A 23971-nucleotide genomic window follows, 5' to 3' on the forward strand; every position below is an offset into this window, starting at 1 on the left:
AATTCGTCCATGAAACAAATCCCAAAATTTGCCGAACACTAGTCCATTAATACCGAAATCATTATTTTTCTTCCACCAAACGACGTCAAATCGATTTCGGTCCTCCACGGGACTTTTTCATCATAATTTCTTGGTTCTAAAAATCCAACTTGCGTCCTGATCGGCCCATCACGGCCCCATGAACAGTAGATCACAGCCACTGTTATTTTCTAATTTACAATAATTAATGCCCGAATTAAATCCCAAGGCCCGCCATAAAATTTCCACTACCAATTCATACAATTCCGCACCTAATTTTATAGAGATTTTGCCCAAAATCGCCCGTCGATACCCGAAGTCCTAAATTGGGTTTAGAGCAGTACTTACCCGCGTTCTAGACTATCGCGGCTAGAACGGAAAGCAGCGGCCCTTAATCGGGAACGGCGGCAACGACGTAAGGCTCCCGGGTGGCGGCGATCAGCTTGGGTGGCGATGGCGCGGCTTACTTGGCCGTGGGTCTTGCCTCACGTGAGAGAGAGGGAGAGAAAGAGAGAGACGGCGGTTGGTGGTGGTGGCTTGAGGGCTGGTACGGCAGCCTGAGGGCGGCCCGGAGGTGGTGGCGAGCGGCAGCGCCGGCGGTGGGCTTCCCGGTGGACGGCAAGGAGCTCACGGAGGAGGGGGAAGGATTTCACGGCAAAAGGGGGGGCTGATCGGTGAAGATGAAGAAGAGAATAGAGAGAGAGAAGACATTCTTGACTCAAATAGTGACCATTGACCCAAGGGGAAAATGACCATATTACCCTTTCCTCATATTTTTAATCCGACGGTCCCGATTCGATCTTATCTTGATCCGACGGCCGAGATCGATTCTTGCACAAAAATATCCAAGGGTATACTTGTAATTTCCAAAATATCCAAGGGTAAAATTGTCCAATCAAAATTTGAGGGCAAAATTACTAAAATGCCCTTTACCCTTAAAGCTTGTCCTTTAATAAATCCTAGGGTATTTTGGTCACTTTCTCCGTTTCTTGTCCAAATCGAATTTTTCCGAAGGATTTGAGCGCACCAAAAATTCGTACGTGTCACGTGCAACGTCGTCCTAACGTTCCGTCGTGACTTCCTAATTTTCCGGTGTCCAATTTGGGCAAAATTTCAATAATTAAATTTTATTAAACGCAACTCGAGCGTTTCTCGAGCTAACGGGCGGCTTGCTGGGGAAATTCGCAGAATCGACTCATGACTGATACTGAATCGAGTCACGTGCAAGTCCGTTCGGTGCGTGACGACCTCGGTTGTCATTAAAATCGCGAAGATCAATCACTTGATCCGAGGGGTACGATCATTCGGTATAATTTCAGAATCATTCGTCAAGTCGTTTCGTGGTCCAACGGAATCACCCGTGATCCACTACTAGGACAGTGGCGAACTGACCCCTAACTATCCTTGGATCGGCCAACAGTGGCTCAAAATATCACTTCCGCAATTTAATGGTCGAAATCCATTCACGATCGAATTTCCTTTAGTCGCGCGAATTTAATTTCCCCTATTAGCCTTTCCCTAATGGTTAGCATTCCCAGGAATGATCAGTTCCGGGCGAGAACTGACTACGAGTACATTCATAAAATCCAGTATTTCATAAATCCCAAATGGACTAATTTTTTTCAGGATGTCACATTCCTAGTCTATTTACTATCCTATCTCTAGGTATAGCAAACCTACTCAGTTTATCAATTCACTATATTTCTATGTGAATTTAAATAAACATAAGCGCATTAAAATCTGTGAATATTCCCGGTTTACAATGAATCTTTTGGACCACCTTATCACCGAAAGCTACACAAATAACATGATATATTTCTATCCACATTTAATTCATGGTTATATATATTATAGGAGCAATTGCATACTATTACTTCTCAGTCTCAAACATGCACATCGGATCATTCAAGTGGTAGCCAATCACCTAAACGCATTAAGCACAATAATATATAACTCACATGAATGAAATTACTTGCAAAGCATAAAAAGCATGAAATTCATATCATCATGGTTAGGCTACATCGTAGCTCTAACAAAGAAAGTTAGAACATAATAGAAGAAAAAAAGAAAATATAAATTAAACCAAACATCTTGAATGAAAGAACAAGAATTCTATCACCACTTTTGTCTTCTCTTCAAAATACTTGAAAAACTCTCAGAACACTGAAAACAAAAACGATCTAAAAAAAAACTCCATATTCCCCCAAGTTATCTTATTTATATGATAACATCCAAGACTCCTCTCATAAGGCAATTGCTTCTTTTTCGTATAAAATTAGGGAATAAATCGCAGAATTCCCAATGTGATATCCACCTTCTAACTCTTCTCTGGGTTGCATATTCCTTTCCTTCTTTTCGCCATATTTTCCTTATTTTCTCCATATCTCAATATTCTGCATAAACAAGGAAAAATTAAGTAAATAAAAGGAAATCCAAATATATTCTAACAAATATTGCATTATTTATTGCCTAGAGTAGATAAAATAACTCTATTTTTATAGAGTTATCAAACCCCCAAACTTAACATTTTGCTAGTCCTCGAGCAAAAGCAAGATATAAGACATACTTAAGCTAACAACCCCCTCCATGACTTCCTTCCATAATTGCTCGAAATCACAATTCAAAGAAAAACACAAATTTCATCCAAACATTGAAATAGATTCATAAGTTAAAACCGATTCTAACTATGTGATCCAAGTGTGTGTGTGAGTCCTCATCTTTTCGAATTATATGCAATCCAAATAAGTTCACATTGGTATGCAACCTCTCAAAAACTCTGTATAATTATAACCAAATCTCATAGGTTTGCTTTTCATTCCTCTCTCCACTAATGTAAGCTAATCATCCAACCAAAAATCAATAGGACTTTCCTTAGGTTGTAATGTAAGGCTGGGTTAACGGTGAGATAATGGTAAATTTAAGCTCAAATCACCCATGAACACATTGATTTCTAGGATCTAATTAGAGCACATGCCATTATCCCCAATTTCACATTTTCAAAATAATCTTTCTGCCACTACGGATCATCATTTTTCCTCTTTTTTTTTCTCTTTTTTTTCATTGCTTTATGGTGGAGTTCCTCCCTAAGTCCCTCCTAATATAACGTGAACATTCCCAACCCATTGAGTATCCAAAAGGCTCACTCAATTGAAAGTTGGATAGGGAACCATAAAAGCAATTTTTTCTTTTTCTCTTTTTTTTTCTTTTTCTTCTTCTTTTTTTTTTTTTTGAAGAAGATACACCCCAAACAACCATAGCAATCAAATTATTTCCATGCTCCACCCTTCCTCCCAAATTGCTATTATGCTCAATAAACTTTTATCCTAAAAAAAATCAACATGTTCATGGGGCGTGGGACAATGATATAATTTGGCAAAAGGTAAGCTAAAAAGTACGTGGGGGCCAATAAAAGATTGGATAATAATTAAGGCTCAACGGGGTGACTATGGATAAATAAATAGGGTTGGCTTGAAAGGCTCAATCGATCCAAAAATTGCCTAAATCATTTTCTCAGTTAGATGTAGCCTAGGATTTCGCCTCAAGAGAAAATCAAACAAATTCTAAGATTTGGATGAGATCTAAGAAAAGCACATACTTCACATGAATGTTCTCTAGATGTACACACTACTCAAAAATTAAGGACTTCTAGTGCTCAGTAAGTGGATCGACATCATCAGAATCAAAATTAACTCACATATCATTCGCAAGTTTGAACAAAATTTAAATTTTCCTAAGAATCGCAAAAATTCACAAGGAATGCAACAAAAAAAAACAAATTCAGATTTAGCAAAAAAAAATTTGAGCAAAAATTTTGTCTCCCCCCAAACTTGAATGAAGCATTGTCCTCAATGTGAAAAACAAAAGAAACAAAAGAAAAATAGGAACAAGAAAACTCCCCTTGCTGTCGGATGTGTCCATGGATGGTCTTGATGACTAAACTCCAAAAAGGTGATCCTTCAAGAAAGAAAATTAACCTGGATAAAAAAAATATTAATCATGTTTTTTTTTTGAAAAAAAATGAACGTAAAAATTAATTAAGAAACATAATAAAAATGCTTGGGTTGCCTCCCAAGAAGCGCTTGCTTTATAGTTTTAAGCCAAACTATCTCAGATGTCGCTATTCTCGAGGATGAAGTTCAATAGTGGTCTTTTGCTTGTTGTAACCACCTTCGAAGTAGGGCTTCAAACGTTGACCGTTCACCTTAAATGTGCCTTCGGTGTCATGTGCAACTTCAACTGCTCCGTATGGAAATACCTGTGTGACTGTATAAGGACCAGACCATCGAGAACGTAACTTTCCTGGAAAAAGTTTAAGACGAGAGTTATAAAGTAAAACTTTTTGGCCAATTTCGAACTCTCTTCTGAATATGTGTTTATCATGCCATCTTTTGGTACAATCCTTGTACATCTTAGCATTTTCATAGGCCTCATTGCGATATTCCTCCAATTCATTTAGTTGCAACAATCTTCTTTCACCTGCAGACTGCATGTCAAAATTCAGAAATTTCAATGCCCAATATGCTTTGTGCTCTATTTCCACCGATAGATGACAAGCCTTCCCAAACACTAGCCTAAAAGGAGACATCCCAATTGGGGTTTTGAATGCTGTCCTATAGGCCCAAAGTGCATCATCAAGTTTCATCGACCAATCTTTCCTAGAGGCATTCATTGTTTTTTCTAAAATTCTCTTGATTTCCCTATTTGAAACCTCTACTTGACCACTAGTCTGAGGATGATAAGGGGTTGCAACCTTATGTGTGACTCCATACTTACTTAAAAGTGCTTCAAACTGTTTGTTGCAAAAGTGTGTCCCCCTATCACTTATGATTGCCCTAGGAGTGCCAAATCACGTAAACATATTTTTCTTCAAGAATTTGACAACAGCCTTAGCATCATTTTTTGGCAATGCTAAAGCTTATACACACTTAGACACATACTCCACAGCCACTAAAATATATAAATTACCATAAGAAGATGTAAAGGGTCCCATGAAATCAATACCCCAAACATCAAATAATTCACACACAATAATGTTGTTTAAAGGCATCTCATTTTTTCTAGAAATATTTCCAGTTCTCTGACACCGGTCACATGAAGCTACAAAGGAGTAAGCATCTTTACAAAGTGTGGGCCAATAAAATCCAGATTGTAAAACCTTAGCTGCAGTTTTGGTCAAAATGACCACCTGCCTCTCTGTCATGACAATGATGCAGAATATTTGCCTTTTCTTCGTCTGGAACACATCTCCTTATGACCTAGTCTGCACATACCTTAAAAAGAAAAGGTTCTTCCCAAAAATAATTTTTAACATCAGAAAAGAATTTTTTCTTCTGTTGATATGACAATTCAGGAGGAAGAATATTACTTACCAAATAATTCACAAAATCAACGTACCAAGGAATTTTTGTGGATTTGATGGAAAAAAATTTCTCATCAGGGAACTCTTCCATAATTGGACTTACCTCTTCCTTTAAATTCGGAATTCTTGACAAGTGATCTGCAACTAGATTTTCAGTCCCCTTCTTATCTTTGATTTCCAAAACAAATTCTTGCAGCAATAGAATCCACCTGATTAAACGTGGTTTTGATTCTTTCTTTTCAAGCAGATACTTAAGAGCAAAGTGGTCAGAATAAACTATAACTTTTGAGCCAATTAAATAAGAACGAAATTTATCAAAAGCAAAAATCACTGCCAAAAGTTCCTTTTCTGTTGTTGAATAATTCAATTGTGCACCTGACAAGGTTCGACTGGCATAGTAAATGGTTTGAAAAATTCCATTCTTCCTTTGTCCCAAAACAGCTCCTACTGTAGAATCGCTAGCATCACACATTAGCTCAAAAGGTAAATCCCATTCTGGTGCTGCCATAATTGGTGCTGATATTAACTTCTCCTTTAAAATGTTAAAAGCCATAGGGACAAGTGAAAGTAGTTTTTTCTTGATCTTCTGGTGCAATAGGAATCTGATTATACCTTCAGCTTTCACCACTTCTTGCATTTTCGGGTTCAAACGCCTCTGAGGTTGGATAGTGGGTTTATGTTGTTCCTCCATCAAAATTTTGTGGATGCAAATTGAAGGACTAATTCCCTTGATGTCAGCTATTTTCCATCCAATTGCACCTTTATGTTCTCTCAACACTCTGAGCAGTTTCTCCTCCATCAAATCTGTCAAAGAAGAAGATATAATTTCTGGTAAAGAAGAAATTTCATCTAAATAAGCATATTTCAAATGAGAAGGTAAGGGTTTGAGTTCAAGAATAGGAGGCTCTTCAATTGATGGCTTAAGCTTCGTTGTGTGTTGTCCCGACTCTTCAAATTTTGTTGCCTTATGCCTTGAATATGTTGGATTTGCCTCCATAAAATTTGCGTACTCCAATATCTCCTCATTCTCAATTTCTCTGTCTTTTGGTTGAACCAAACATGCTTCAAGTGGATCTTTAAAAATATTTTCTTGAAAAATATTGTTCACCAACTTGTCAACTGTCTCAACTCTAAAACAAGAATTATCATCAGAGGGATATTTCATTGCTTTAAAAACATTGAAAGAAACAAGATCATCTTGAACTCTAAGAATCAACTTCCCCTGTTGTACATCAATAAGAGCTCTTCCTGTTGCTAGAAAAGTACGACCTAAGATAAGTGGTACCTCAAAATCTTCCTCCATGTCAAGAACTATGAAATCTGCAGGAAAAATAAACTTGTCAACTTTTACCAATACATCTTCCACAATATCTCTCGGATATTTAATTGATCGATCAGCCAGTTGAAGCGACACTGTAGTTGCTTTTACTTCACCCAATCTTAATTTCCTGAAAATAGAGAAAGGCATCAAATTAATACTTGCACCTAAATCACACAATGCCTTTTCAAAGTAAGAATCTCCAATAGTGCAAGGTATTATAAAACTCCCCGGATCTTTTAACTTCGGAGGTAATTTATTTTGTAGGATGGCCGAACATTCCTCATTCAACTTTACAGTTTTGTAATCCTCTAGCTTTCTTTTGTTTGCCAAAATCTCCTTCAAAAATTTTGCATAGCTAGGCATTTGCGCTAAAGCATATGCAAAAGGAATATTAATGTGCAATTTTTTAAAAACATCAAGAAATTTAGAAAATTGCTTATCTATTTTGTGCTGCTGGAGTCGCTGAGGGAATGGAACTGGCGGCATGTATGGCTTGGGATTATCTAGAAAAAGTTTGCTCTTGCCTATCTCATTTGGTTGTTTCTTGACCTCTTCTTCTTTGTCTCTGGAAATCTCTTGTTTGGTATCTTCTTCACCCACTTGTTTACCACTTCTTAGGGTTATAGCTTTTACATTCTCAATTGGATTTTTCTCTGTGTTGCTAGGCAAAGAACCCTGTTGTCTCCCAGACATCATGTTTGCTAACTACCCCACTTGCATCTCTAGATTTCTGATTGAAGCCTCTTGGTTCTGAAATCTCACATCTGTGCTCTTGATGAAGTCCTGAGTAGTGTTGGCAAGTTTTGTGACTATATCTTCTAGACTGGACTTTGTCTCTTCTGGTTATTTGAATCTCGGTGGCAGTCTCATCACATTTTGATTATTCCATGAAAAATTTGGATGATTGTGCCATCCTGAATTGTACGTGTTGGAGTAGGGATTATTTTGTGATCTGTTAAAATTCCCAACAAAGTTAGCATTTTCATTAGATTGAGCAAAAGTGTTACCTACCTGACATTCTGTGCTAACATGTCCTCCACTACAAAAATGGCATGTCATATTCTAAATTTTCATGCATGAAACACTCATATTATCTATCTTTTTGTTGAGTGCTTCAATTTGCGCAGCAATTGCCGTGAAAGCATCCACCTCACGAACTCCACTAGCTTTTCGCACTGGTATCCTCTCAGTAGGCCACTGATAACTATTGGATGCCATCTCCTCTAATAAGTTGTAGGCTTCTTCTGGTGTTTTATTATTCAGAGTTCCCCCTGCAGCTGCATCAATCATAGAACGGAGATTTGTACTACACCCATTATAAAAAGTTTGTACCTGCATCCATACGGGTAATCCATGATGTGGGCATCTCCTAAGAAACTCCTTGAATCTTTCCCATGCTTCATACAATGATTCATTATCCATCTGCATAAAATTAGTAATATCGTTACGCATTTTTGCAGATTTTGCAGGTGGAAAGAACTTACCAAGAAATTTTTGGGCCATATCATTCCATGTAGTGATCAATCCTGCAGGAAGAGAAGAGAGCCAACCTTTAGCTTTGTCTCTAAGAGAGAATGGAAATAATCTCAATCTAATAGCATCATCTGAAACTCCATTATATTTGATTGTGTCACAGATTTCAAGAAAAGCATCGATGTGAGCATTTGGATCATCGCTTGGTAGCCCACTAAATTGCACTGATTGTTGAAGCATCTGAATCAGTGATGGCTTGATCTCAAAGTTGTTTGCTTGAATTGCAGGTCTCCTGATACTTGATGTGGTGCCCTCAACTGTTGGCGCAGCATAATCTTTCAAGAGTCTACGTTGATTTCTACCATCATCAACTCCCTCCATCTTTTTAATGTGATTTCTCTGTTCTCTCAGTCGCCTTTTAAATGTGCGTTCCATTTCTGGATCAAACTCAGTAAGTTTTCTTTGTTGGCTACGTGTCATGCACCAATGTATACTCTGAAAAAAAGAAGAAGATAAAAGCTAGATTAAACTTAGAATTATCCGGTATCAATATTAATTGGTATTAAATAAACAATCCCCGGTAACGGCGCCAAAAACTTATTCGTAAAATTCTGCACGTGTCAACGAACGTGTTGAACAAGTAATATAATAATAAGAAGAGTATCGTCCCACAGAGATTGATGATAATAAACCAATTAAATATTAAAAATGGACTAATTCTAAAATTTATCTAACTGATCGAAATATAATTGAGAACAAATAAAAATTAACAATTTTTAAAAACGAAATTTTATAAACTAAAGGCAGATAATCAATCAGGTAAAATATGTTAAAGCATCCGATTTCACCATAACCACTAGATATGAATTTTGGATCATTATGCATACAAGAACAATATCAAACATGTGATAGCGGAATTTCCTAGTCTATTTACTATCCTATCTCTAGGTATAGTAAACCTACTCAGTTTATCAATTCACTATATTTCTATGTGAATTTAAATAAACATAAGCGCATTAAAATCTGTGAATATTCCCGGTTTACAATGAATCTTTTGGACCACCTTATCACCGAAAGCTACACAAATAACATGGTATATTTCTATCCACATTTAATTCATGGTTATATATATTATAAGGAGCAATTGCATACTATTACTTCTCAGTCTCAAACATGCACATCGGATCATTCAAGTGGTGGCCAATCACCTAAACGCATTAAGCACAATAATATATAACTCACATGAATGAAATTACTTGCAAAGCATAAAAAGCATGAAATTCATATCATCATGGTTAGGCTACATCGTAGCTCTAACAAAGAAAATTAGAACATAATAGAAGAAAAAATGAAAATATCAATTAAACCAAACATCTTGAATCAAAGAACAAGAATTCTGTCACCACTTTTGTCTTCTTTTCAAAATACTTGAAAAACTCTCAGAACACTGAAAACAAAAACGATCTAAAAAAAAAAACTCCATGTTCTCCCAAGTTATCCTATTTATATGATAACATCCAAGACTCCTCTCACAAGGCAATTGCTTCTTTTTCGTATAAAATTAGGGAATAAATCGCAGAATTTCCAATGTGATATCCACCTTCTAACTCTTCTCTGGGTTGCATATTCCTTTCCTTCTTTTTGCCATATTTTCCTTATTTTCTCCATATCTCAATATTCTGCATAAACAAGGAAAAATTAAGTAAATAAAAGGAAATCCAAATATATTCTAACAAATATTGCATTATTTATTGCCTAGAGTAGATAAAATAACTCTATTTTTATAGAGTTATCAATTACCAAACCACTTGCCTTCTCCTGCTAAAGCATTTAATTGGCGCAAGTCATCCACATCATCAAGGACGAGGAGAACTTTCTTGTGACGAAGTCTATGTTGTATTAGATTAATACCTCTATCAACACTGGACACTACTAATCTTTTTTGTAGTGATGAAATCTCATATAGTAATTTTTCTTGCAATTGAACTAAATCCTTGGAATCTTTTGAAGCTTCTCGAACATTTGCCAAAAGACACGAACCCTCAAATTGTCTAAAAATAGCATTGTAAAGAGCTCTTGCTAAAGTTGTCTTCCCTATGCCTCCTTGTCCCCATAATCCCACCATGATAGCATCATCATTAGACTCAAGCTTTAACATCGATTTCAGCTTAACCACTCGGCAATCTATCCCAACCAGATGCTTAGCAACATGCAAAGGTGTTTGGTCTAGGCGAGCGAAGATCTCCTTCACAATTCTTTGTATAAGCTCTGACTCATCTCTGACAAAAATGAAAAAAGAAGTTGTAGCATCGTTTTAGCAATTTGAATAAGCAAATCACGAGCGGTCACCAGCCAACAATGACAAAACAGTGCATCACATTTTCAGATAATCACTACCAAAACAAAATGTATTCCCACCAAGTCGAATTAGAGCTCCAAGAACTCCACACCAATCAAAACAATTTTAGGTTTCAACTTTTAGTCATCCAGTGATTCATGTTCTTTTGATTTATACATGACAATTTACTTATTTTTATTTTTGACTATTATATGTGATTTATCTACACGCTTAATCAAAAGAGCTATTTAGGACTTTGAACGATGGTTAAAATTTCTATTAAAAAATGATTAAATACCTGAAGCATGATGTCATTGCCTTGCATGGCTTGTACACACTAATTATCCTGTACATGGTGTTGCGAACTTTCTTACTTCTTCCAAAGAAATGGGCTAAATGCAATCCATTGGTCCATGAAGTTTTAACATTTTAGACTTAAAATCATGTGTGTGTTGATTTATTGATTTATTTATTTTTGCAAACAATCTTTTATATTTACTTGTAAAGATTAGTTTCTTACACAAATTATGAACTCCACTCAACTTACCCATTGTTCAAATTACACCCGGACAAGCTACCGGCGTCGAAAAGGGCTTTCTTCCATCTCTTTACTTCCTTTGAATCCTTTCCAAACTTGGACTCATGCTTATCCAAAGCTCTCCCATAACTCTCTCTCCCCCTTCTCACTTCTCTTGGGTCCACGTTATAGAAAACTGGTAGAACAGTTAGGTTATTTTGCTCCTTGCACTTCATAATCATTGCCACTTCTTCCAAGCACCATTGTGAGGAAGCGTAATCTTTCGAGAAAACGATGATTGTGATGCATGATTCTTCGATGGCCTTCATAAGCACCGGCGATATTTGATCTCCCCTCCTCAATTCCTCACTATCAATAAAAGTGTATATTCCATTCTGATCTAAAGCTTTGTAGAGATGACTGATGAAGTTGTTGCGCAGATCCTTACCTCTAAAACTCAAGAACACGTCGTAAATCCCTTTGGATTTCGATGAAGAAGCCATTGGCCGATGGAGTATAACAATCAGCAAAGAGTACTAGCTTAAAATTTGGTAGAGTGTTTTACCAGGCAGTTCTTTCACCACTTGATCTTCTTATTGTATTATTCTTATAATACGGAATTCGATGCTCCGTAGAAGGATGGAATGATGAACTTAAATGGATGATCAATGCTACAAAAGGTAAGGACTTGGCGGCGAGACTTCTGAAGGTATCTTTCCTAGCGATCATATACTGCATTTGGATGGAGCGTAATCGTAGACGCTTCCAACAAAAGTCAAATGATGCCCTTATCATTTTGGCTAAAGTTCGCAAACTTGTTAGAGGGCGAGCTTCGCACTATAAATCTTTTAGACCGTCCCGAACAAATGAAACTTTGGCTACTATATGGAGACTCCCCCACTCCATTTTTTTGTAATCTTAGTTCTATTTGTAATGCTGGGGAATGCCCCTAAGCTTCTGTACGTCATCTTATACATACTACTTACATTTACACCCAAAAAAAAAAAAAGACGCGTGACTTTTTGTACTACTTTGGTAAATGGCGATGTTTATGGATGGACCAGCACATCTTCAGGTGTGAACACATGGACTTTTTTTCATTGAAGAACTCGTACCACCGCGTTATTCGGATTGTCAGAGTGACACAAGCTTCTTTGTGGCCGACAAAAGTAGTGAATAGTGTAGATTAGTACTGGTCCTAGTGGACTCAATTATTGCAACCACCGACAAACAACTCTAGGCCGTAGGCTAACACATAAAAAGAGCCTGACTTTATAAAAAAAAATTTCAAAATAAATTTTATCTCAAATAAAAATTCGAAATAATCATTTAATATCAAATAAGAGTTTGACTTATCGGCCGGTGAACATATGCATCTCCCGTGCGAATTCCGGCAGTCGTTCGGATAATTTTGTCCAAAGGTATTTATTTTTCTCTCTTCTACCCTATTCATCTTCTTCTTGATCCGAGCCATGGTGTCCCTATTCATCATCTTCTTCATCAATGTTGAAGATAGGCATTGCCCAAATCAAGAACACCAGAATTGGAGCGTAACATTTTCTGTGTTCTCTCGGGCAGACAAACAAAAAGACATCTGCCAACGACTGTGGTGTAAGTATGAGTAGCGAATGAGAGAGAAGTTTCCGTGAGATGAAAAGCAAAATTGGGGCTCACCAATTTTTGGGTAAGGATTTTGGGATTGTTCATCCCCCGGCAAGTCAGGCTCTTATTTGAGACTAAATGACTGATTCAAATTTTTATTTGAGACAAAATTCACTCCGGATCCTCTTTTGAGAAAACGATAATATTTCAGACCCCTATTTGAAATTTTTGCCTGATAACAAATTTGGTGGCTTCCTCGAAATTTCATCCCTAAGCTCCGAGAAGTTCTTTTTTACTTGCTATATAATAATTTACCACATGACCCCTTAAAAAATATATAATGACACGCACAATTAGTGTACCAGCAAGAAATAATATTAGATCTATTAATAGCAGCAGAACTTTGGAAACACATGGTGCATAAATATGGACGAGAGAGAGCGGGGGAGAGATTACACCGGAGTCATTTGGTTTTTAGTTGTTTTATTCATTAAAAGAGGTCTAACCCTCTTTCACTAATCATAGCTACCTCGGAGACATAGAAAACACCTTGTAAGCCCATGAACCTATTATTTAGGTTTTTGATTACATCCGTTGGTATGACTTTCACGATGCATATTGTCTGTACACATTTATGAAGTTGCATTTTTGTTACTTGATGTCATAAAAATAATGATGATTACCACTTGCTAAGCTATGATTTTGCTTTCCCCTTTTACTGCCATTCTAGTCATAAAAATAGTGATTATTACCACTTGCTGAACTGTGATTTTGCTTTTCCCTTTTATGACCATTCTATGTCTCGAGAACGAAAAGAGTAATGGGGGGCACGTGGAGAGTGATATGAGGTTACTTAAAATAACATTTACCAAGTAAATTTTAGTAAATTGAGAGTACAAGTGAATTCCTTTCAAAAATGGTTTGGATATTTCTAAGTTTTGTGAATACAAGTTTTACCAAATGGGTTATATGAAGTTAAGTTTCTATGAAATGGGTGGCTTTCGTTAAAGGCTTTCGTTAAAGGCTTAGTCCTTTATAGGAAGGCCAACCATTTTCTTTGATTTCGGTATTAATTTTGATGTATGATACATATACTAAACATATTTTGGGAAATAAAGGTGAAAACTCATTATATTTTCACTAACTAAATGGGTGCTTAGCTGCTAGCCTACCAAATTGGGAGGAAAAAAAACTAACATCTTCATTATTACCGGCAAAGTTTTTAGATTTTCGTGTTAATTAAAGAACCCTACCTTTTGGTTTATTCATCCGTCTTTTATCTATGTGGGCCACATGACTATGTGACATTACCTATACCCACTTTGTTCCCAACGGTGAAGGTCTTACATAAACTCGGTCTACGTACATCAAACATCATTTCATTTTAGCTACAAAATCAGTGTTATGCATAGGAACTGAATGATTAATTTCGGTTAATTGTCAAAACATAATGAAAATTATTAACACTGCACTCCTTTGCAAATCATTTTAGTAATTATTTTGATAAGAAATATACGATGGATAACATTGGTAAATTTATGTGTTAATTTTTGTAATAAATACTTTATTGCATCATTTCAAAATTATCTAGATTATACATTGAAAAATTAAAGTACGGAAATTAGAGATCAAAACTTAAAATCACACTAAATTCTTCTTATTATAATATAGAAGATTTTCTGTCACGTCAAATTTCTCAAAGATCATTTAAACATCTTCCTTATGTATTAAATATGTCATATTCTTTGTTTTAGGAATTTTCTTTTCTGTGAGTGATTTGCAGTCTCCTGAAAAGAAGCATTATGGATTCCCATATTTTATTTTATCAAGCAAACAAATTTTTGTTCAAATCTGGTGAAGTTTTAGGCTTTGTGCATACTAAAAAATATGATATGAGGAAATTTAGCTATTGGTAAAAAAAAAATCTCATTAGAGTTGTTCCTATATGTGGCTATAAATAGTTTACATTTCCTTTATCACGTAAGTCAAGTCTTTCGGAGATTGAAATTACAAATAAGAAAAGTTATGTGGACTCATAGAAAATGGAATAATTAAATTGTTAATCACACATAATGTCCTACATTGAATTATTTGGATCAACATTGTTGACAATTTATAGTTTTTACTAGACCTGCTAAAATGGGTCATAAACCCATTTCTTAACCTATATATTAGTAAATTGATCATAAATGGGTATATGTATAGTATATGTGTTAAATAGGTCATAAATGGGTTTACAATTTATTTAAACTCAACTTATCTTTTTCGTGCTCACTCAATCTCGCGCTCACTTACTCTGCGCTCTCATATCAGTTTAGGTATAGATTTCCTAGATTTAGTTAAATATAAAAGTGTGACATTCCGAATTTCGACCCATTTTTGGGATTTATAAAACGTGTATTTCGTCAGTGCGCTTATAGTTAAATATCGCCCAGAACTGATCACTCTCGGGTTATTTTAAATTTGAGATTTCGCTAGAATCGCATTCAATCGAATTTGATCGTTATTTAGAGCTCGAACTTTGGTGTCTGATTTTTCGGAGTTTATGACGAATTTAATTGGACGGTGTCGATATTGTGGTGGCTAGAGTCGAGATTGCCTGGAATTATCGAAAAGTGAAATTTGGACCGAATACGGATTTTGACCAGTAGATCTCCTTCTTAGTGTATTTTATTTAATGTTTTTTTGACCTTTTCTTTAATTTGAAAATTGAGATTTTCGTGGCTATTGGATCAAGCTCGCAAGATCGTTTTGTGGCCGTTAGATTGCACTTGGGTGATGTTGACTTTTGTGTGCGCTCTCTCTCTCTCCTTCTCTCCTTGCCCGCTCACTCACGTCCCCTCCCCCCTCTGTTCTGACCGTCTTCTCTCTCCCCCCCTCCCATCACGTTCTCTCTCCCCCTCTCTCTTCTGCCCCGATCGTCCTTCTCCCCCTCCACCGCTCGCTCGCCTCTCGCTCACCGCCCAGCCACCGTACGCCGTTCGCCCACCGCCGCGCGTCCCCCCCGCCGTCGCGCTCGCCGCCCAGCCGTCCGGTGAGCCGCTCGCCGCTGCTGCTGGCCACCACTCCCCTCCCCTTCGTGCGAGCAGCAACTCGCTCGCCGCCGTTGTTCGGCGTTGCCTAGCCGTCGGCCGGCCAGCCCTGCTCCGCCCAGTCGCCTGCAGCGCCGCCGTGCCGTCGCCGACCGCCGCTGGCCTCCACTGCCACCGCAGTCTCCCCTTCTCCTTCCCCCTTCCTAGGTTCACCCCGACCCTCCCCTGTTTCGTCTCGCCAGCAACCGCCGCGTGCCGCCGTCCCGGCCGCCGCTGCCCTCACCGGCTCACCACCACCACCCGGCTCCCCCTTTTCGCCTGGTCGCCGCCCCTGCTGCCGCCGGCGCCACTGTGGCCGCTGCTCCCCTGTTCCGGCCAGCTACTCCCCTCCCCTTCCTCTGTTCTCTCTCTCTGTCCATGCTCCGACCGTCGCCGCCGTGGGCCGCCGAGCGTCTGCCGGAGCCACCGATCCGCCGTCGCCGCCCTTGCCCAGCAGCTCGCCGTCGCTGCCCCGCCAGTCTAGCCGAGACGCCAGCCCGCACAAGCCGCCGCCTTGCCGTCGCCGCCGTGAACCGCCGAACGCTGCCGGGTTGCTGCTGTGCCGACGCCGCTGCTGCTCTGTTTCGGCGACCTTGCTGCCCTCCCCGCTTAGCCGTTCTCGCTTAGGCCCAAGGTAAGCGACTCCCTAAACTCGATCTAGGACTTCGGGTATTATTAGACTTGTTTAGGGGTTATTTATTGCGGATTAAGGGCGGATTTGGTGGCTGATCATGGCTGGAATATGGTTCGTTTGTGGCTGATTTGGCGAATGATTATGGTGGGCTTGATCGTTTGTTTGATGGGATGAGGTTGGTGGGTTTATTGAGCGGAAGGTGGGTTAAAATGTGTTGGAATGGTGAGAGTTGTTACAATCGAATGTTGTTTGATTTGTGGGCTGATTTGGTGTTCACTGCGCGTGTGTTAATCGCGGTTTGAGGGCTGGTTGTTACTGCCGTTTGTTGTTGTCGCGAGTGCACGTTCGCGTCTTTAAATTGATAGAATGGTGGTTGTTTTAGTGCCCATGAGGATTGATTTGTTTGATTGGCGATTGAGATCAATGGGATGGGTTTGATGCTTGAATATGTGTTGGCCGTGCTGAGTTGGGGACTGAGTTCGATGGCCTATTGGGACTCATGTGCGCTTGATTTATTATGGCTCATTTTGTGGAAGTTGTGGTGGATTTGATGCTTGCACGGGCTAATTTGAATGATTGGCGTTTGAGCATATTAGAGTGTTGTTTGAATATGTTAATGACATTAAATTGATTGAATTAAGTGGCGTGTGTGTTTGCTTGACCAAGCCCGGATCGATCGAAGGGCTGTCAATCTGTAGGATGTTGACCCGGGTTGTGAGAAAGGACCTGTGGGGTGTTGACCCGGGTCGTGAGAAAGGTCTTGGAGCGTGTTGACGCGGGACAAAGCCCGGATTAATATGAGGGTTGCCAGCCTGGAGCGTGTTGACGCAGGTGGCGGGAAAGGACCTGTGGGGTGTTGATCCGGGTCGTCAGAAAGTTGGATGGATGCGCACGTGTAATGTACTTGATTGAATTGGGTGAACGTATGTGTATATGGTGCTCGAGTGATTGTGATATGTACATGAGATGTTATTGCATTAATGTGAATTGACTAATATGCAGAGTTGACGTATGAATTGAGGCGAGGTAAGTATGTTTGTGTGAATTCTAGTACGTCGAATGTTAGATTGCATATGGAAACCTGTCTGGGTACGCATTGTCCTATGTGGGGTTTAGGGTCTGCTTATTGAGATTTATCTCATCCCCCGTTGTTAAACATTTTCAGGTTTGGAGTGACGGATAGTCGTCATGTGCGGTTCAGAGACCGGGAATGACTTTGGGCATTTGATGCTTCATTCCATCTTTTGAATGCCCCCTTTTTGTATAGTGTAGTGGACTATCCAACCATCGTCCCCTTTTGTTGAACGGGGTTTATTCGTTAGTAGCCTGGGTTGTTATGGCGTAAATGAATATTGTTTGTAACTGTCATGATTATGTTATGCCTTTATTGAATTGTGCAAGTGCTACCCCTTCTTCATCGTTTATTGTCTAGGTTGTTTAAAATTTCGCTTCTGCTTGCGTATGACGTGGGGTGTTTCCTTTGGGTCGGTGACGAGTCCTGGGACGTCACATTCGATACGACCATCGTAGGGGTGTCGCGAGCCCGTTAGGGTCCGGGGCGTGACAAAAAGTGTTTTAGTAATATGGGTCGGGTAGGGTATGTGTTGAATTGGGTATGAGTCAAGAAAATTGCATTAGGCATAAATGGGTCATAAACAGGTTAATGGTTCAATTTGGGTCGGACCATTCTTGACCTGACCCAAACCCAACCCAACCCGATCCATTCATTTAACAGGTCTAGTTTCTACTCTCATTTATATTTAAATTCTTCATTCTCAATCAGAAAAAACTAATGGATAAGAAGATGAATTGAACTTACATAAAGTGACATATATTGATACTCTAAAAATGAATATGTTGTTTTAACCAATCTATTAAATAAATGAGCTAGCAACAGCTCACCCACAATAGTTTGTTTAAGAAAATGTTAGATGCTTTCAAAGCATCATGAGATCAACCACCCAGTGAGTATTCACTATCAAGTGCTATGAACTTTTGACATTTCCTCTAATTTTTATGGAAAAGATTGGTTGAAAGTATCATCATGAGGTGTTTAGGGAGCACCTTTCAATCTCTCTTTCTGCACTTGCATTTCCCTACTGCAAGGATTCTGTCGCTTCAATATGGCTTCGGAGTTTGGACAATTTTAAGCTCTCATTAAGAGTGCCATATGCCACTGCCAAAAGTTCAGTGTTGAGGCAATTATTAGCGTCTAACAAGTAGATATTATTAAATGAAAATGTATGTAATAAACTAAATCTGAATCGTAAAAGTTGAAGACATTCGTGTTGAGCCTACTATTTTGGACGGTTCAAAGTCAATTTTGTTTATGCACTAAGTTCACTCAATAATTATATTCAATAGATAACTGTACCACAAATGCAACGGTCAGTTTCTAGAATTCAACCATAATAATACCACATGTCTAAATTCGATCTTTGACTAAAAAAAAAGTTTGATCCATTAAATCTCAATGGTTAAAAGGATATATCTTGTATGAAACCCATCTTATCTAATGTGTATGATCCAATAATCCATGGTAAATCAGATTCATAGAAAAAATTTACAAAGCGAGGGGGATGATCATAGTGGTGCAAGCGAATCAGATTTTAAACTATGTCCCCATCCATCGTTCGTAATAGATGATAATAAGTTTTTGGATTGTGGGCTAACCTATGTTCTAATTTGTAGGCGCAAGAGGAATTTGTTCAACAATTACCACAAAAATTGAACTTAAGCTATGGAAGATTATAAATTCTCATCCTTGGATTTCTTGTGAACAAATCCAAGTCGGTAATTTGAGTTAAGTTGAGCTAAGATTTGTTAGAGTAATTAAATATTAAATCACGCATTCATCTAATAGCTTAAACTTTTAGAATAGTTGGCAGTGGTTCTATCAAAATCTCACATTTTGCCTCATTGGTGTTTGAAGGAAATCGAAATCTTGGGTTTGCCATGATTGTATCAATTTTTTTTTAACAAGAAAAGAGCAGTGTGCCCTTGCGTGGCTCTGACACATACAAATTTGATTTCATTACTATAATGTGTGAAGTCTAGCTAAGCAGGAAAGTTTAGAATTTCTCTTTTTTTTAAATGAAAGGCATTGCCCATGAATAATGATTGGTGGTCGAAATATGATATGATTCCAAATGTAATTTTGTAGACGAGCGAAGTGGGGGGAAAAATCAAAGAAAGAAAGTGGCAGTTTGTTGTTCCAACAGAAGGGAGCGACTCAACTCTGAATTTGTGGCAGAGTTAAACGCAATTTATTTGGGATGTTTAGAGAGATTTGAGTTAGTACACTCTGAGCGGGGCAAGTTAAGGAGGTCAAACCCTAAGATTTTCTTATTGGACTTAACATCAACTTATGTCCTTATGGCATGGGCCACTTGTCCCTAACTTGTTTCCTCTTGACACGTGGCGATACAACACCTGACAATCTTAACACGCCATCCTCTTTAATGGCAATTTCTCATCTTTCACTATAAATACCCTAAACCATTTTCTTGATAGTTATATTCACAACAAGAGATGTACTTCTTTAATCTCTTCGATAGCAATGTATCAACCTCTCACCTGCCACCTTGCATTAAAGTCCCTTAAGATTGTTGAGGCTCCCGTTCTGTGCTTCATTCATCCGAATGATTGGTATTACTCATGCCCAATACTCACCCTCTCTTTGCTAAAGAATCGCGTGTGAAAGGACAAGGTCCTCTGTAACTAGTCCCAGATAATTGGTATTACTCGTGCGTAGGGCCATCGAATAGTGGGTTGTGTTGGGTTTGTGTCGGATCGAGGATGATCCGATCCAAATTGACCCGTTTAACTTTTTTTGACCAGCTAATTCAAATTTAGTGACTCGTACTTGACCCAACTCATATTACTAAAATACATCTATATCTAATCCAACCTATGAAAATCCATACCACCCATTTAACCCACTTTAAAATCTTCACTTGTAAATGTTACTTGGATAAAAATTTCATATCGAATTTAAAAAGTAAATTAGCATGATTAAATTATGTTAGTAAATATAGCAAAAAACACAAAAATATTGCAAACATTGCAAAAAAAAAAAGGACAGAAAAGAAAAAGGAAAAAATTTGCAAAATTTTAAAAAATTGCAAAAATCGTCCATGTCAGCAACGACCGTGCCAAGTAAGATGGCCATTTACTAGACAGCCACGATAGTGATTTTTGGCCAAACTTGGCAAATTAACAAAGATTTAAGACTAAAGTGACCAAATTAAAAAATTTAGGATTGAATTGGTCACTAAGAAAAACCAAATTAAGCAAAATGGTCTCAATAAAATAATCCAGAAAAGTAAAAAGTAAAAAGGAAACGGTGGATGTGAAGTTATGTGTAAGTAAATTTGAAAAGATAAAACTAAAAGCGTAAAGGCATCAGATTATTGAAGAGGGGCCGACGAGTTGGAATATAGCGTTTGGGTGTCATTAGTTTGAGATCTTTCATAAGCAATACAATATTTTTAATTACTTTTTGCTTTTTATTCAATATTACGACTCACGGAAACAATATCGACATATAAATATATACATAATTTTTTGTTGTAATATTTCACGAACTGAGGATATTCTTTTTGTTTTCAAATTTGAAAAGACAAGAAATCACGTCTTGTTTCTAAGCGTATCCGAACAAGCTTACCTCAACCGGTCCGTGTTTATCAGTAAACTCTGAGTAGCACACACATGGGCTGAAATGTACATGTCACAATTGCTAAAAAGCCGTACGCAACCCAATTAAAATGAGTTAATTTATGGGTATGAGGTAAATTCATTTAGACCCACTTATAGTTGGACTTTGCATTTTAAAACCCTTTCCAATCCAATTATAAAATTGGGGTGGCCCGTAATACACTCACTTTTAATAAATATGAGTGGAAAAATAGGTTCACTAATCCATTTTGCCACCTCTACTCGTGCACAACACCTATCCTCTTTTGCTAAAAAGATATCGTATGAACTCATGACAAGTCCTCTACAATCACCAGTCTCTCCCCCTTTAGCCATTGTATAAATCCAAGTCATCTTGAATCTTAATTATTACAAAGAGAAACGACAATAGATTAAAAAAATAGGAAAAATATATTATACTCAATTTATAGGAAATTTTACCTAATCAACCAATCCATAATTGATGTTAGGTTAATAATACTCTCTTTTTTAAATTAATGGCGTAAGTATAAAGCCAATTCTGTAAATCCTTTTTTCCTACTGACAATGTATGCTATAATGTATTAAAAGAAAATCCTAAAAATGCATAGCAACACATTGCCCCTCATTTCAAGCTAGCCTTCAATTCCTCCAACTTCGTTTTCATCACAATTTGTAGCATCACTCAGCACTTCACACTATCATCCAAAGACCTCAACACCTCCCCCTTGACAGCAGTGGATCTGCAACATCATACGATTCATGAAAAGCATTATTTCTCGAATTTACTAGAGAAATCAATCAAACAGTTCGTCGTTCGACTGCAAGAACATCATCCCCTTCCATCTCATATTCATTCATCGTGGATATTCGTCAATCCATCATGATAGCATTCAAGTCGGTGTTCACCCCATTGAAAAAAGAGGTTTCAAAGAAATCTTGAATTCTTCATATTATTCCAACTTCAACTCATTCTCTAACATGAAACGGAAGAGCGTTAGAGAGCATGGAATACAAACCCGCTTCAAATTTGGCCACTTTGTCCCTCAGCACTTCTTGACATCACAATTTTCGCTGAATAAGATATGATTTTTTCCTCCAAATCACTCTCCATCCTAGAACTTAACTTTTCTTTTTGGCATCGTCATCAATTTGTTTCCCTTTTCAACGCTTCAACTGCCTATTCCAGAGTGCCGGCTTTGGGACCTGCTTTTATGGACTTTGACGCCCTAGAGAGTTCCTAATTCAAACGATTCGAATGACATGACAACTTAGCTTCATGAATTGATCGAAGATTTCTTGCTCCATGTGCTTCAAGTATGTGTCATCATGACCGAGAATGACGAACCATGCTGGAGCTTGAATTCATGGGAAACGAGCAGCGCCAGTGATAATCGACAACTAGTGCCCCTGAAATATCCCTGGGCGAGACGTCGCAGGCCTTTGAAACAGAGCAACAACGGAGACGTTATTGGCGGACGGAAGCGAAGAAGCTCCAAGGACACGATCATGGCGTTGTCGAGCAAGTTCAGCGAGCTTCTCTGGAATCAATCTTTGAGAGACTTGCTTTCGCTCGATCACCAATCCAAAGCTTGAGGTCGCCACTGCCGAGTCGTCAATTATCTCTATCGTGAACAGGTACTTCTCGAAACAGAGTCCAGCTTCGTCATTTCATCGAACACCTTCCTCGCAAACTCGATTCCTCCCCCACAGCGCAATCAACGGCAGTGCAACTCTGAAAAAAGCGAGAGGGCAAAGCAGGAATGAACTGAAATCATATCTAGAATTCAATTCGATACAAAACGACCTGATTCAGCTGTGGGCATCATCAGTGAGTGAGCAAAGGCCACAAACGGCTTCAAAACGTCGCCCTCAGAATAGGGCCGAACTTAAGGGATGGGCTGGAGATTTATTATTTTCTTTTCTCTCTTGTTTTTCTTTTTTCTTTTTTATTTTATTTTTCTTTTATTTTTTTCATAAAAATGCATTTTCAACTTGTCGGCAAATATTCATGTGTTAAAAACTCCCTAATCGACTCTTAAAATATAATTTTCAGCACTAGACTAAAATTCAAGCTTATGTGCCCTTGCGGACCTAGGCCCTCTTATAATTTTTTCACAAAAGATGTTACAAAAGTAGCACTCTTACTAATGCCACTTAACACAAATTGATATGAATCAATTAGTTTATTACAAAATTGCAGTGGAAGTTCCAAAGATCCTTAAAGGCATTCAGCTTTGGAATGGAACACAAAAATCACAACATTGTTATCAAATTTTGACATTGAAGATCGGTAGAATCAGACTCAATTTCTTTCTGTCTGATAATAAAAGAATCTCTTATAAACTTTGGATATAAGAGTGTAACTCTTGTAAAATTGCAATAATGTTGAGTTTGATCAAATGTCAATCAACCTTAATATGTGCCTCAACTACATGCACATATCATAAAATGAATTCATGCCTTGTAAGAACTAAGCATCTCCCAAAGGAGATATTATACATGTATCACTAAGTTGATTCACTTAGTAACAAGATGTTGTAAAAATACTCTATATGATGAGCTCATATAACCAAAATTAGCCAAGACCCTCATATTTTCAATCTAGCATTTCAAAGGAGACAATCGAAAAAAACTTCAAGACTTTTGATATGTTTTTTTTTACAAACTCGCCTGCAGGTGGAGAATGCAATAGACAACTAGAAATTCTCTCTATTGCCAATCAAAATGGCACATCTTATCCTACAAAGAAATCCAACACGCCAAGTGTGCACGATTGATAAGAATCGATATTTCATCCGAATGACTAGCCTTGTGATCATAATAGACTCCTCATTACGATAGAGTAAATAACTCGTCAATTGGAGCCTCTCAGTGAAGCTAATTATGAGACAATATTAGTCTAAGACAGCTTATCTCCTTTGGGCAAACAAGCCTCCTAGACTAGTGTGTTTTAGTACACTG

At 38.0% G+C, this 23971-nt stretch overlaps 1 long non-coding RNA gene, 1 other non-coding gene and 1 pseudogene across 2 annotated transcripts; 1 reads left to right on the forward strand and 2 right to left on the reverse strand.

The window, feature by feature from the left end:
• The first annotated feature begins 8046 nt into the window (after positions 1–8046).
• On the forward strand, positions 8047–8153 carry LOC115665161 (small nucleolar RNA R71). Its single transcript, XR_004003724.1, has one exon. It is a non-coding gene; the product is annotated as a small nucleolar RNA R71 (small nucleolar RNA).
• A 1848-nt stretch (positions 8154–10001) lies between these two features.
• Positions 10002–11614, reverse strand: LOC130139113 (toll/interleukin-1 receptor-like protein; annotated as a pseudogene).
• A 10152-nt stretch (positions 11615–21766) lies between these two features.
• On the reverse strand, positions 21767–23493 carry LOC130138699 (uncharacterized). The gene is made up of 2 exons (XR_008817031.1): positions 22511–23493; positions 21767–22448 (listed from the first exon to the last, which is right to left on the reverse strand). It is a non-coding gene; the product is annotated as an uncharacterized LOC130138699 (long non-coding RNA).
• Between the last annotated feature and the right edge of the window lie 478 nt (positions 23494–23971).

Source organism: Syzygium oleosum, unplaced genomic scaffold, assembly GCF_021117445.2.
Source record: "Syzygium oleosum isolate NSW1041296 unplaced genomic scaffold, Sole_v2.1 Sole_v2.01, whole genome shotgun sequence".
Lineage (NCBI taxonomy): Eukaryota > Viridiplantae > Streptophyta > Magnoliopsida > Myrtales > Myrtaceae > Syzygium > Syzygium oleosum.